Here is a 14,409-nt window from a genome sequence, read left to right as displayed (position 1 = left end):
AAACTTTGCCCAGTGTCTTTTTTCCCCTCCTCTCTGCATTTGCTATGAATTAGTAAGTTTCACTGATATCTTGGTGATATAACTAAACACACAAACTTGAATTCTTTGATGTTAAATAAAACATACCTGAGTGTAAAATTCTTCTAAAAGTGAAATTTAGAGTCAATTATAAAACTTACAAATGCTCCTCCCTAAATTCCCTGAAGAACAGTATAAGTATCATCACTCTGAAGAGAAGCTGAACATATATAAATACACAGCCATTCTGAATTCCAGTAAGAGTACCTGAAAGATAAGTGACTCCTCTGTTGTAGTAGTTATTCCCATGTGATATTTTCAAGCTGATAGTTCACATTCTGAAAGTCACAAACCAGTAGTGAATGTAAGAAATATATTAAATAAGATCTCCTTGATGATTTTTGTTGACGGGAAATAATTTAAAGTTTGTTTGTTTAAGAAACTAATTCACTCCCTTTCTTTGAATTGAGAACATCTAGAGAATTGTACTATGGCAGCACACTGTGTTTAAAAAAATAAAGTATTTTGAAAAATACATGTAAATACATTCATCAATGGAAGGCCTCACATATTTGGAACTAACAGGTCACTTAAAGGTATATATCAAATAGCATAGGGTGCAACAATGACCTGGCCTACAGGAAAATTCCAAAATAGTTTTATTCAATTCCTCCATAAAATGGGATTAGGATTTTTTTTTTTTCATATCTTACTGCCATACAGAATGCCCAGGACAACCTACTCATATTCAGATGAGCTTAGTGACTCCAACTGCTAGACTGCAAGTGGTCCAGAGGCTATGAATAGATAGTGATGCAGAATCAGTAACGGGAATTTGTGTTCTTTTCCATGTCAATGACTCTTGTTTCTCCACTCCTTCCTTTCATACTAAGTCTCCCCGATGCCAGCAGTCTCTCCCTCCCCCATTGACCTCTGGTCTAAAATTATCTTTGGATGGAGAAAAACTTGCTCTCCAAGTACATATTAGAATCTTTCAGTTTATTATGTAGGCCAGTGTTTTCTCTACATACTTGTTCTTGTTGTTTCTATGTATGGTGAGAGAGAAGATGAAAGAAGCTTAAGGTTCCAGTGAAATGCCAGAAGATATGAAGAGAAATACACAGGAAACACACAGGTTAGTACTTCTAGACTTAACCCTGCTACCTGTGTGTGACTGCTAAAAGATAGGCTCATATCCTAGTTTCTTTTATAATTGAGTTTGACATTCTGTGTAGTGTGAATCCTATTTACACAACAGGCAAGAGGTGAATCTAGTTGTCATTGTTCTTTTTTTCCAGGTAATGAAATCCAGGTCATCAAGTTTTCCCATTACTAATAAGAATGACATAGTTACTAATTCTCAGGCTAACATCTGTAAATTCCATTATGTTTTGTTATCCAAAAAAATCTCAGAGTAATTTAAGATTCATGTTAAAACAAATAGCTGAAAGTTCTTCAATTTGAAATACTCTTTTTGAATACCAGATATAAAACTGTGGATTTTAATTTAGCTATGGCATACTCATGACTGAAATAGGTTTGAAACTTTTCTGCTTCTAATTTTTTTTAAAGAAAGGAATCCTTTATATCTTTTATGAAAAACATATAGTTTCTCCAAAGTCTGACATACATAAAATCTCAGGCTTGCTTGCAAATAAATTCAACACATTCTATACTTCATTATCTTAAGGAAAACATATGTCTCTTCAGCTGGACCATTTGATAGTTTACGAATAGATTTTTGGCCTCTGTTGTAATATAATTATACTGGTTTTATTTATGACATTACTTATAGCCTTATAATCAATTACATAATACATTGAATCTCTAAAACACTGCTGTGACTGGGAATCTGTGTGCTCTTGGAGGAGGATACAAGTAAAGTATAGGGTGGAATTAAGCACCATTTTCAAGGCTTATTAAAAATCCCTCCTATTAAAATTAAATATTCACATTTTTTTTTCTTTCATAACAGGGCAGCTTGAAAAATTCTTATGTAGTCGGTTACGCATTTGCAAAAGGTATGCAAGAATGTACCAGCAGCTAAGTCCTACCTCATTATCTTCTGATGCTTTCCTCTCACAGGTCTTCTCAGATCTGCACAGCCATCATTTATCCCACCACAAGAAGGTACTTACCCTTCACATACCAACTGTCAAAACAGTGTGTCATTTTAATATGCTTTTGTTTTTCTTTACAGATTGTCATCCTCGAATAAAATGGACTCTTTCAGAATCAGAATACTGTCTTGCCTTCACTGCTTTTCCCCATAACTAATATATCACAAATTATTTATAGCTTTCATAAACCTTTGAAAAATCTCATTAATTTTTTATATATACTTCTATTTCTCCCCAAATAGCTTCCATTAGGATATATATCCTAATATTTTCTTTATATTAGCAAAGGTGAGCACTATGTCTTGAGCCCTAATTTCTTCATCATGTATTTATTGATAATGATAATGCATTTGATTTTATCAAACTTTTTCTGCTTCTTTTAGCTCAAAGATATTTTCATGTTACAAATAATTGATTAATATAAAACAAATCAACATGCAAAATAAGAGTAAGTCATAAACTAAATTTAAAATATGTAGAGTAAAAACTAATTTTTTAAAATGTTTATTTATTTGACAGACAGAGATCACAAGTAGGCAGAGAGGCAGGCAGAGAGAGAGAGGAAGAAGCAGGCTCCCTGCTGAGCAGAGAGCCCGATGTGGGGCTCAATCCCAGGACCCTGAGATCATGACCTGAGCTGAAGGCAGAGGCTTTAAGCCACTGAGCCACCCAGGTGCCCCAGTAAAAATTAATTCTTGAACATAATTATTTTACCACATAAGAAAGACATCAGGATTAACTGTCCAACCTTTGTATAATGTTCAAAGGCTATTTTTTGTATCTATGTAATCTTAGATTTAATTCATACATTAAAAAATAAACATGCATTAACCAAATTCTATGTAGCAAGTATAATGTTTATATCAGAATGCATTTCTTAAGTAGTTAGTTTTTATTAAACATAAAACATCTGCTTTTCTGGGATGCCTCCGTAGCTCATCAGTTAAGTGTCTCCCATTGGCTCAGGTCATGATCCCAGGGTCCTGGGATTGAGCCCCAACCTGGGTTCTCCTTCTTCTTCTGCTCCTCCCCCTGCTTGTATTCTCTCTCTCTCTCTCTCCATGTTTCAAATAAATAAATAAAATCTTTTTTTTAAAAATCTGCTTTTCTCACATCTAATTTCTTTTAATAAACCACAAGGATGAATTAAGAAAAATTGTACATAAAATATATTACAAGTAGAGGCATCTGTTTTATCAATCACTTTTCTATACTTCAGTATTAATGACTGCATACCTTTTAAGAGGCAAAATACACAATTTGGAATTGTTTTTACCATATGCCAAAACACCTAACAAACAAGATAAACACCTCTTATAACTGAGTAATCTTCTGAAAAAAATAGGTAAAATAAGAACTAAACATTCTCATATTTCACTTAGACATTCAGAATTTTAAAATAAAAATACTTTCAGTAGAAATTTATACTTAGTTTTTATAGCTTACTACATTCAGTCCAATTGCCTATATCTGAATATGAGCTTTACCATTTACTAAAGGTAGAACCTTTGGGAATTTTTAACCTTTCTAAGCCCTCGTCACTTTATTTATAAAATTACATCATATGGGGTTTTTTTTTTTGAGAATTAGAAGAGATTTTATATGTATAAAATGCCTGACAAACTATAAAAGCTCTATAAGCATTATTTTCATTTTATGGATTTAATTTTAATAGTATAATGATTTTTCCTGTAATTCTCTGCTGAAAACATACGCAAATAAAAAATCTTCTTAAGATTTTTCGTCCTTCGGGGGTATCCATCTTTTTATGAGATAGAAAGAATCTTCTGTCCTTGGAGAAGTCCTTCAAGTAGTACCTAAGTGTCAGTCAAATGGCAGTTATCATACATCTATTATAGTTAATGCCTTTCAAGATATCACCCTCTCACAAGCCCAAGGACTGTAATTATTTGGAAATAGATATTTTCCTTAAAATTGGTGTGCTTTAACCCGTTTGAAAGCAGGAGGTCAAGGAATATTTAAATTATAGTCTATGTTTCCTTCTTACTCAGAGTTCAAAGTGTTTTAAATGAATATTTCAATTACATAGGTCTTCTTAGGCTTTAAAAATAACAGAGAAATGTCATTTGGGTTACTTGTTACCTAATCATAACTTTATCATCTGTCAACTCACCAAGTGCCTTCTGGAAGTGTTGGCACAGAAGTCTGGACACTCACGGCTCTCATTTTTCTGGTTGGCTTCTGGCTCTCTGACTCATTCTCACTTCTGCATGTTCTAACAGAACACTGGGATATATTGTTTGTATAAATGTTAGTAAAGTGGAATTCAGTCCTACAAATAATCCTATATAAAAGCTCTCCAACATTTTATTTCTAAAACTACTTCAAGAGCTTTACCAAGTTTTCATGATCACCAAAAGGCATAGTGGATATTACTTCTTCAATGAAACACTATTTTAAAATAATCCTTTATAAAGTCACAATCTTGTAACAAGTTTAGGGTTATGATAAAGAGGTTGAAAATCAAACATGAACTCATGCCTTACACTACACATTAGTAAAGAGACGCGGACTATTGGCAGTTTGAAATCAATTTGTTCTATTTAACCAGAATGCAGATCATGAGACAATTCTTTTTAGAATTACACACAGTGTACTCAAATAGAAGTTGCATTGCCCAGCTAAATAAAAATCGTTTTATGTTCATGAGGCAGGAGGTGGGTAACTGGGGATGCTTGTTAGGTGATTTTTGCTGACTCACACATCTGCATAATGATTTTAGTTTAGCATTACCTAATAAAAGAGCATGGAGATAGTTATACTGCTTAGAGTGCGAGAAGTAAAAGGTAGAAAACAAACTGGAGCCTAGCTGTGCCTTTTTGTATGTATACAATAAAGTATGACAGGAGTGCAAACTAATGTCAACAAAATGTTGAGCCACGGGCCTCTTCCCAAATATAAGTCTCAGTAAAATGTTTAAATGTGTATACTTATCAGGAGAAATTTGTCCAACCTTCTTATTTTAAATCTGTCTGGTTCACATAACAGAGAACATATGTAACTCTATACCTGATTTTTTCACTTTATTTCTGAGATTATCTCTTGATAGCTTAGTTTTAGATACATCATCCAAAAATCACGTAATTTTTGTGTCTACTATGAATTGGAATAAGTGGCAAAGAAGTGCATAAAAAAATCAGAATATCAGCTTTACAGAAAGCACAACAATAATCAAATAAACACACATACAGTATTTATATTCATTTTAGAAACTTTTGTGAAAGTTTATAATTTTTAAATCAAATTTATAAAAGAGATAAACTTAATTATTTCATTGCTGACTACAAGTTTCATATTTGATTGTACAAATGTAGGGATTCTTTGCTGGTAGATTTCTCTCTCCCTGCCTTCCTTCCCCCCTGTACTTTCTTTTCGTTCTGATAAATTAATTCAAACTCAGAACATGCACACCAATTTTGTTAGTTTCAATGTCTTCATTACATTCCATTTATGGATCTAAAATAATGACTTGAATTATTTCCCTAAAAATGGATAAATGGATATTTCTGACATTTTTGCTATTTGTAGTAATGTCCCATGGAACATGTATGTTGTATGAGTGAGAATTCCAGTGCACTGTATGAACATCTTCACAGGATAAATTTCCAGAAATAAAATTGCTGATTCAAAAAGTACATTTTAAATTTGGTGCTTGTGTTAAAATGTCTCACCCTGAAAAAAGTTTATGCCAATTTACAGAACAGTATTAGAGTATAAGAATACCTGTCAAAATGAAATCTTTCCTTCATTAATCCATTTACTCATTTATTCGAGAAATATTTATTGCATACTCACAATATGCCAGGCACTATTACAGCTAATGGATTATCACAGGGAACCAGTCAAGTTCCACATCAGAAGCTTACATTGTAACAAATAATTAATGAAGTTTGTTGCCAAATACTTGATTTTATGATAGCCTTCCAGCATTAAAAAAAAAAAAAAAAAGGATTTCGAGGAAAAAGTCCTCTGAGTTTGGCAATGGTGTTGAAATAGATAATATATCCTAGTGAGAACTGAAAATATACAAGATTTGTTTATAAAATAGCAGTCTATTACTAGAAGGCATTATATTACCTCACAGATCTTATTTTTGCAAAACATCAAGAGGTCAAGGAGAAAATCAGACTCCCTTTAGGGCCACAATTTGGCATTTGAGCAGCAGAATGCAATTCTAGATCACTGTACCCTTAAACATTCTTTTGTGATTCCATTTGCTCTTTCTTTTCACATTACACAGTATATAACTTTGTATTATTTTAATTATTATATTTCCCAATATTTTCACATTACATAAAAATCTCATGGAGATAAATTTGAGCAATTAGTTTCAAATGTTTAATACTAAGTTATGAATTGGAAATCCATACACTGGGTTATAATACATGCTACATAAAAGATACATAACGTAAACTAAATGTTCTTTCCATCCCAGACCCACAGCCATCTTGGTGGCAGCCATCATTTGTTTCTTGTGCATACTGTAAGAAATAGTCTAGGCATATGCACTGAAACATAAAGTATACATATAATTTATTGACCAAACTTAGACCCTTTTAAGAGTGAAAGGGTGTGCAAGTATTAATTATGCTAGGAAAAAAAAAAAAACAATAAATAAAAATTAAAGTATACTGGGCAAACTGAAATATATGGTCACCCTATCTAAGCATCACATATATTGGGATGAATATATAATTTAATTTGACCTATAAGGCAGCATAGTACAAACTCCTCTTCACCTTTTTCCACATAAAGATATAATTTGGGTATATTTCCAGATGATTATACATAAAATTATTAATCCTTTATAATGTCTACACAGACACATTATTATTTCCCTTGTTAACATTTAGGTTATTTTCATTCTTTTACTATTACAAAGAGTATCATATTAAACATCCTTAAATATATATATACATGTCATTTTGCTTATATGTAAACATATCTGTATAATAAATTGTTAGAGTTAGAACTGTTGAGTTAAAAGTCATGTGTTCTTAAAAATTTTGATGGGCATTGCCAAACTTTCCTCTTGAAAAGTTCTATCACCAATATATGTGTTCTCCTATTTACTCAAGTGATTGTCATTGCAGTGAATTATCACTATTTGTTATATGTTGTTTGCTAATATTTTTTAAATGATGTTAATTTTTATTTTCATTTGTATGTAACTTTAAGACATTTTAATTTCCTCATGCCCCTTTTTTCATGAAATTACTGATTTTTATCCTATTGATTTGTAAGAGATATTAGTCATTTTGCATTGATAGGAATTATCACCCATTCAGACCTATGCACTGAGTAATCAACACCTACATTTCAATTGCATCCTTACTTAGCAATGTCGATTTTTTTTTAAAGATTGTATTTATTTATTTGACAGACCGAGATCACAGGTAGGCAGAGAGGCAGGCAGAGAGAAAGGAAGGGAACAGGCTCCCTGCTGAGCAGAGAGCCCAATGTGGGGTTCTATCCCAGGACCTTGGGATCAGGGCCTGAGCCGAAGGCAGAGGCTTTAACCCACTGAGCCATTCAGGTACCCCAGCAATGCTGATTTTTAATCAAAAGAAATTCTAATCCTCTCAAAGATTTAGTTGCTGAGTCATCATGTAGGTATTGGAGAAAAAATAAACCTATAATGGGGATGGGGCTTTTCTCAAATGAAAAACTCAATGATGAATGACTAGACATCTTCATGCCTTTCACTCATATGCATACCTAGTATTTATTTAGTAGGAACTTTGTAGCAGAGCGGCAGGAGCTATAAGTAAAATCATAAGAAGATGGCTCTCAGATGGTTACTAGTCAGCTAATGGTAGGTTATGCCTTGGAAATAAACAACCTCCAAATCTCAAAGGTTTGAAACAACAAAGGCTTATTTCCTGCTCGTGTTACATTAAAGCTGTGGCAGATGCAATTCAGCTGTCTCCACCCCAGTAGTCTTCTTGGGTCTTTTTTTACTCTAGCAACTAGGCAACAGCTTATATTCGGGGCATGCCGTGTTCATGGCCAAAGGAAAAAGGGAGAAGTTTTGAAACATACTGTCACTCTTAAAACTTCTTCTCATTGGTATACTCAGACTTCACATATTCTACCAGACAGAGAAGTAAAACCAGAAGTCAGTGGGGTGAGAGCATAAAGTCATTCCATAGAGAGGTATTGTACCTCACATGGTAATGGACAGGGTTATATAATCCTGTTACAACAAATGATTAGAAAGAGTATTACAATCTACCACAAGCAATGCTCTGGCCACAATTGTTCACTTTCTTCCCCTCTATAGGTAAAATATCCTCATCTCCTTTCTAAGGAGTTACCAAGAAGTCCTATTAATCCCAGCATGAGGCTCAAAGTCCAGGATCTTGGTATAGACTTGCTATTTGTTCCAGATGTAAATAATCTAGATTCAAAGACTTGAACTTGAAAAAAATCAGGTTATCTGCACACACACCCTATATAATAGTATAACAGGGACCAATTAATCACACAGGCTTTTTCAAGTAGAAGATTTGGAGACACAAAGAAGTTAATGTTTCATAGCAATGCTAAATTTGGGGGATAGGGAATATTTTTAATTAATTAATACCTTATCTACTTGAAAGTTGCCAAAAAGCTAATAGTTCTCCACAAGCCTTACTTCTGCCCTGGGGACGCTGTTTCCCATTATTCTCATAAGCCATATCTGAAAATAGCATTGAAGAATATGCTTACTTCATCCCACCTTCAGCTTGTGAAATACCATCTTACTCAATATATCCCAAATATATTTGAGATATATTTACTCAAATATCATCTTAAGTTTTCCATAGTCTTTCTCTTTTGACTGAAGGTGCTGTGGCTCTTTAATGACTGAGTTGAATGTTTTTCTATTTGGTTCCAGTTAGCTCCACATGTCAAGAGCTCAAACCTGCAATTCTTTTAAAGATGTGTCTCTTTACCACATATTTAAATTTGTGAAGTCATTTTATATCTAAGTTGTGATACTATCACCCGTCTAACTTCCAAAGAATAGACTAGTTGTTCTGCGAAGGTTAAGGGGGTTAGAAATCATGGTAGGTGGAACCACATATGAGCCTTACTTCCCCAATTAAACATGCAATCATCATTAGGGACTCAGAGTTTATCTTTAGAAAACAGCTTCAATTCCAAATATATGTCAGAATTTCAATGAGAAGAAGAAAGTAGAAGTAGCATCTCAAAAAGAGAATTTACATACCTAGATATGATAGTTCTAAGAAGTTTCAGGAAGTATTATTTGGAAATTAGTAATTTAAAAGTTATAAATATTGACTCCTTTGCTTCTAATACTTGGAGGCATAGTATTACATTAGATGCTCTTGTAACATTGGTTTTTAGGCATGTAGGCACCATTTGTTAATGGAGTCCTCAAATGAGAAAAAGAGAAACTAAATCTATAGCTAAGGATTTTTCTCTTGTAATATTTTGGATAGCAAATATTCCTTCTCAAGAAGAAATTCTAAGAGGATAATGTTGTATATCAGTATCTATCATATTAAACAACTGAGAAAGAAAATCATTCCTGTACCATAAACAAGATGAAATTATTTAGGTATTTCTTGATGGCATTTATCTTTTTTTTTCCCACTGAAATTAAAATCTATACACTTCCTTTTCACTATATATTTCCTTTTCTTTCCTCTATCAATATTTTTTGACTGGTTTACTCTTTGACAGCAACTGTGCTACTCACTTGCAATGAGAAATTCAAATTTCTTTACACAATCTGAAGTAAAATAAGAATGACTAAACAAGCAGTATCCAAACAGTAGGGTACAGGAGTCAGGAATAAGCTGAGCACTAAATGGAGAGGCAAGAAAGTGCTTTGGGAGAATATGGGGAGAATTCAAGAGAGGAAGTACCTAATAGAGCCTTTTCTTGTTTTAACCTTTAAGAGGAGTGGGGTGAGTGGCAGAGGGGGAAAAAAAAGAGAGAATCTTAAGCAGGCTCCACGCCCAGCACAAAGCCCAACACTGGGCTCCATTTCACAATCCTGAGATCATGACCTGAGCTGAAATCAAGAGTCAGAGGTTTAACTGACTGAGCCAACCAGGCACCCCCCAACCCCAAGAGTCTTAAAAAAAGAAAAGTAAGATACTGTGAGTGGGATGACACCAATGCAAACACAAAGAGCATGAAAAAATAAGGACATTGAAAACATACTTGCATACCTGAAGTTTAACTTTGAACTAGTGAGACCTGAGTCCCAGTCGGCCCTGTGAAGTATACTAAGAAACTAAAACTAGTCTTCAGTTTCTCGAACACAATTTTTATTTATTTATTTATTTTTACTAAATAAGGTATGATCAGATGAGGGATTTAAAACAATAAACCGGGCGCCTCGGTGGCTCAGTGGGTTAAGCCGCTGCCTTCGGCTCAGGTCATGATCTCAGGGTCCTGGGATCGAGTCCCGCATCGGGCTCTCTGTTCAGCAGGGAGCCTGCTTCCCTTCCTCTCTCTCTGCCTACTTGTGATTTCTCTCTGTCAAATAAATAAATAAAATCTTAAAAAAAATAAAATAAAAAAATAAAAAATTAAAACAATAAACCTAGCGGGGTGGGGTTATGGACATTGGGGAGGGTATGTGCTTTGGTGAGTGCTGATTCACAGACCTGTACCCCTGGGGATAAAAATACATGTTTATAATAAATAAATAAATAAATAAATAAATAAATAGATAAGTAAATAAATAAAACAATAAACCTGATGGGACTGGGAAATGGATTGGCATAGGGTGATACAGACCGCAGGAAGATGAAGCTATTTTAAGTGACACAAACACTCACAGGTCTGAAATAAGATCTTGGCCATTTTCTCTCAAAAATCACTTTTTTGAGATATTTTAGGCATTTTTTTCAATAAAGGAATTATTTCTCCCAATTTCACTATAAATGTTAAAACAGCTTTCTGCTTCTACTGTAATTCTGAAAACAAAACAAAACAAAAACCTCACAAAACTAGGTTCAATGTTACTTTTACTTGAAATATGTCATTGTCAAATGTACAATCATTTTAATACAGCATAACTGATAGATACAAATGCATACTTCTTCAATTTCTATGAGAATGGACAAATGTTTTGAATGTTTTACAGAAAGATTAACCCACCAAGTAGAGAGTTACCATTTTTAATTCACATTTCTATTCCTATTTAAGAAAGACACAAGACAAGATGGAGAAAAATTTACTGAAAATTATATATTTAGGCAGCAACCTATCCAGTGATTTTACTCTATAATAAATACTACTCCACATAAGGGCTGTCACTATATCCTGTACCAGGCAGCAAGTTTTATTGAGCCAAACTAATTAGTAATAAATCTGCCAGAATCCACTCAAAACATTCTCCTAATTAACCAGAATAGGAATAAATGAATTGAAAAATGTTATCACCCTATGAAAGAAATATTATCAGTTTCTGGAGTTACTTAACTGATTTGTCTGTCTTTATTCTGGCATACCCTGTTAAAAATATTCTGATTACTTGAGATGAAGAAATTATAAAATGCTTTCCAGGAGCACCAAATAATTGTGATTCTTTTTTTTTTTTTTTTTATAAACATATATTTTTATCCCCAGGGGTACAGGTCTGTGAATCACCAGGTTTACACACTTCACAGCACTCACCAAAGCATAATTGTGATTCTTAATTGGCTTATATTTATTTGTTCAAGCACACTTTATTCTAGTAATATAATTCATCTCTACTCATACATTAATATAGTAACTTCTGTCGTTCCTTAATCTTTAAGTGACTTGTGTGCTTTTAGAACACTTTCATTTGCTTTTTATTACTTTGGCTCTTCTATAATTTCTTTTGATCTCTTCTTCAACAATTTCCAATGACTGTTTCCAGAACACTTACAACAAAATTTTTAAGTATAACAATTAAGTTCTGTTAAAGCATAATAATCTAAATCTTAACACCAATGATCAGCATTTAATGAAACAAAGACAACCTTCCATTTGAAGATAAACTGACTTTATTTTTTTTTCCAGGCTGAGGATCCAACAGTCTGCCTTTGGTAGGAATTGACCTTAATATTTGTACCTTCATTGCTTTATTCTGTGTTTCTAAGGGCTTGCATCATGCTTTTTTTCTATACCTCTGAAGGAATGTGTTTTAAATCCCCAAGATTTTTCCAAAGTGGAGAGAGTATGGAAAAAGGGAGGAAGTATAACTACACTGGAGAAACATGGCAAACACTCCCTCAGATCTGTGATCAAGGCTAATACCTTCAGTGAAAAATTATTTTGATTTTACATAGCTTTGATATATGTGAGAAGAATGGCACTTCATCTTTGTAGTCTTCTTCCTAAAGCCTTGTAGCCCTGGTGTAAACATACAAAAACAAAACAAAAAAAATCAGAAAAACTCAAACTGAGAGCTAGTCTACCAAAAACTGGACAAGTACTCAAATATATCAACATCATTGTAACCAAGGATGTGTGAGAAACTGTCACAGAACAGAGAAAGCTAAACAAATATAATGATTAAATGTAATGTGGTACCCTGGATGGAATCCTGGAATAGAAAAAGGGCATTAACAAGAAAGTAGGAAAATACAAGTAAAGGATCGGTTTTAGATAATGGCAATATTACCAATGTTGGTGATTAGTTTTGACAAATGCACTGGGGTGATGTAAGATGTTAACTGTGAGGGGTATTAAAGAATTTTGTACACTATCTCTGCAAATTTTCTGTAAACCTAATACTATTCTAAAAATGTTTTAAGTTTATTTTACATTTTTTCCTTAAGACAGCAAATCAATAACAATGTAATACTGAGAACAGGCAAAACGGCCTCACATGTATACCCGACAAATAGTATATTATTAACAGGACTTCCACATGCACTTTATACTTGGAAATATTTTGTACTGTGGATTTACACCTTCTGAGTTAAGCTGTAATCAAATGGTAAGGGGAACACTTTGTCAAAATTACTGTTGACAGTCTGTTAAACAACCACAAAATACGGAACATATTGTCTTATGTATACAACATTCATTACAGAGAATTATATCAGTTCTTGTAAATCCTTCACAGTCAACATTTCTCCATGGTCCCTTTTGTAATAAATATGATCCTTCGATTTAATTTTCTAACTCCTAACCACTTGCTCAAACAGTGTTATTCATTTCTTTCTCAATGATCTGGAAACTCTTCCGAGAATCTCCATTCTCCTTTCAAAGACATTAAAATATGGGTTGATAACTTAAGATTTTATGGTGTTTCTTCTCAGATGCTGAATCGTCATCTCTGAATTATTTTTATTTACTGATGGTTCAAATGAGTTCTATCAGGTACACATGTGACTCCACTATTGTTCAGGATGTTGAATGCCTTTATTAGCATTTATACTTCTCATGACTAAAAAGTTAAATATTTTATTTAGGTAGGAAAGAGCTAGGTATTGATATATTTAATTGGAATAAAATCAGTGAACTATATTTAAAGAAAAAGTCATCTAAATATGGAAATTAGCAAATCACAGATGATCATCAAATTAATGTTTGATCACTTTAAAAATTAACCTTTGAAGCAATTACATCTAATCCGGGTGCTGCTATTGTGCCATTAAAAAAGGTACCAGTATTTGGGTAAGTGAGGTTTGTTATTACTTGTATTGACACTGAATTAAAAATCCAAAATCCTTCAAATGCTTGATTTAAAAAAGCTTGGTTGGCTAAGCATCTGCCTACGGCTCAGGTTGTGATCCCAGGGTACTGGGATGAAGCCCGGTGTCCAACTCTCTGCTAAGCGAGGACTCTTGTTTCTCCCTCTTCTTATACCCCTCCCCCTGCTCCTGCTCTCCCACTCTCTCTCAAATAAATAAATAAGATCTTTAAAAAAATAAATAAAACTAAAGTTACTGATCAAGTGACAAAAATTAACCAGAAAAAGTTCAGTTGCTTATTCAATTTCTTTTTTTTCTTTTAAGATTTTATTTATTTATTCATGAGAGACACAGAGAGAGGTAGAGGGAGAAGCAGGCTCTCCAATGAGCAGAAAGCCAGATGTGGGACTAGATCCCAGGAACCTGCGCTGAATGCAGATTCTTAACTGACTAGCCACCCAGGCACCTGCTTATTCTTTTTCAATAAATAAAGTGAATAATCAAAAAGTTCATCTATTGTAAAGATTTTATCTAAGTAATATGAAGTAAAGAGGTAGCAATTAGAATGGGCAAATTTAGTGTTGTTCATGAAATGTTTCTGACTCCTGACC

The 14,409-nt window shown here is 33.4% G+C and overlaps 1 long non-coding RNA gene across 1 annotated transcript in view; it reads right to left on the bottom strand.

Moving 5' to 3' along the window:
* Positions 1-285: 285 nt before the first annotated feature.
* Positions 286-14,409, bottom strand: part of LOC116585574 — a 29,992-nt gene continuing 15,868 nt past the window's right edge. The window contains exons 2-3 of the long non-coding RNA XR_004283700.1: positions 4,273-4,385; positions 286-356 (exon numbers count right to left, since the gene is read on the bottom strand). This is a non-coding gene — a long non-coding RNA (uncharacterized LOC116585574). The remainder of the gene's footprint in view (positions 357-4,272; positions 4,386-14,409) is intronic.

Source organism: Mustela erminea, chromosome 3 (assembly GCF_009829155.1).
Source record: "Mustela erminea isolate mMusErm1 chromosome 3, mMusErm1.Pri, whole genome shotgun sequence".
Taxonomy (NCBI): domain Eukaryota; kingdom Metazoa; phylum Chordata; class Mammalia; order Carnivora; family Mustelidae; genus Mustela; species Mustela erminea.
The sequence above is the reverse complement of the archived record's forward strand: the minus strand, read 5'-3'. Positions and strand labels throughout refer to the sequence as shown.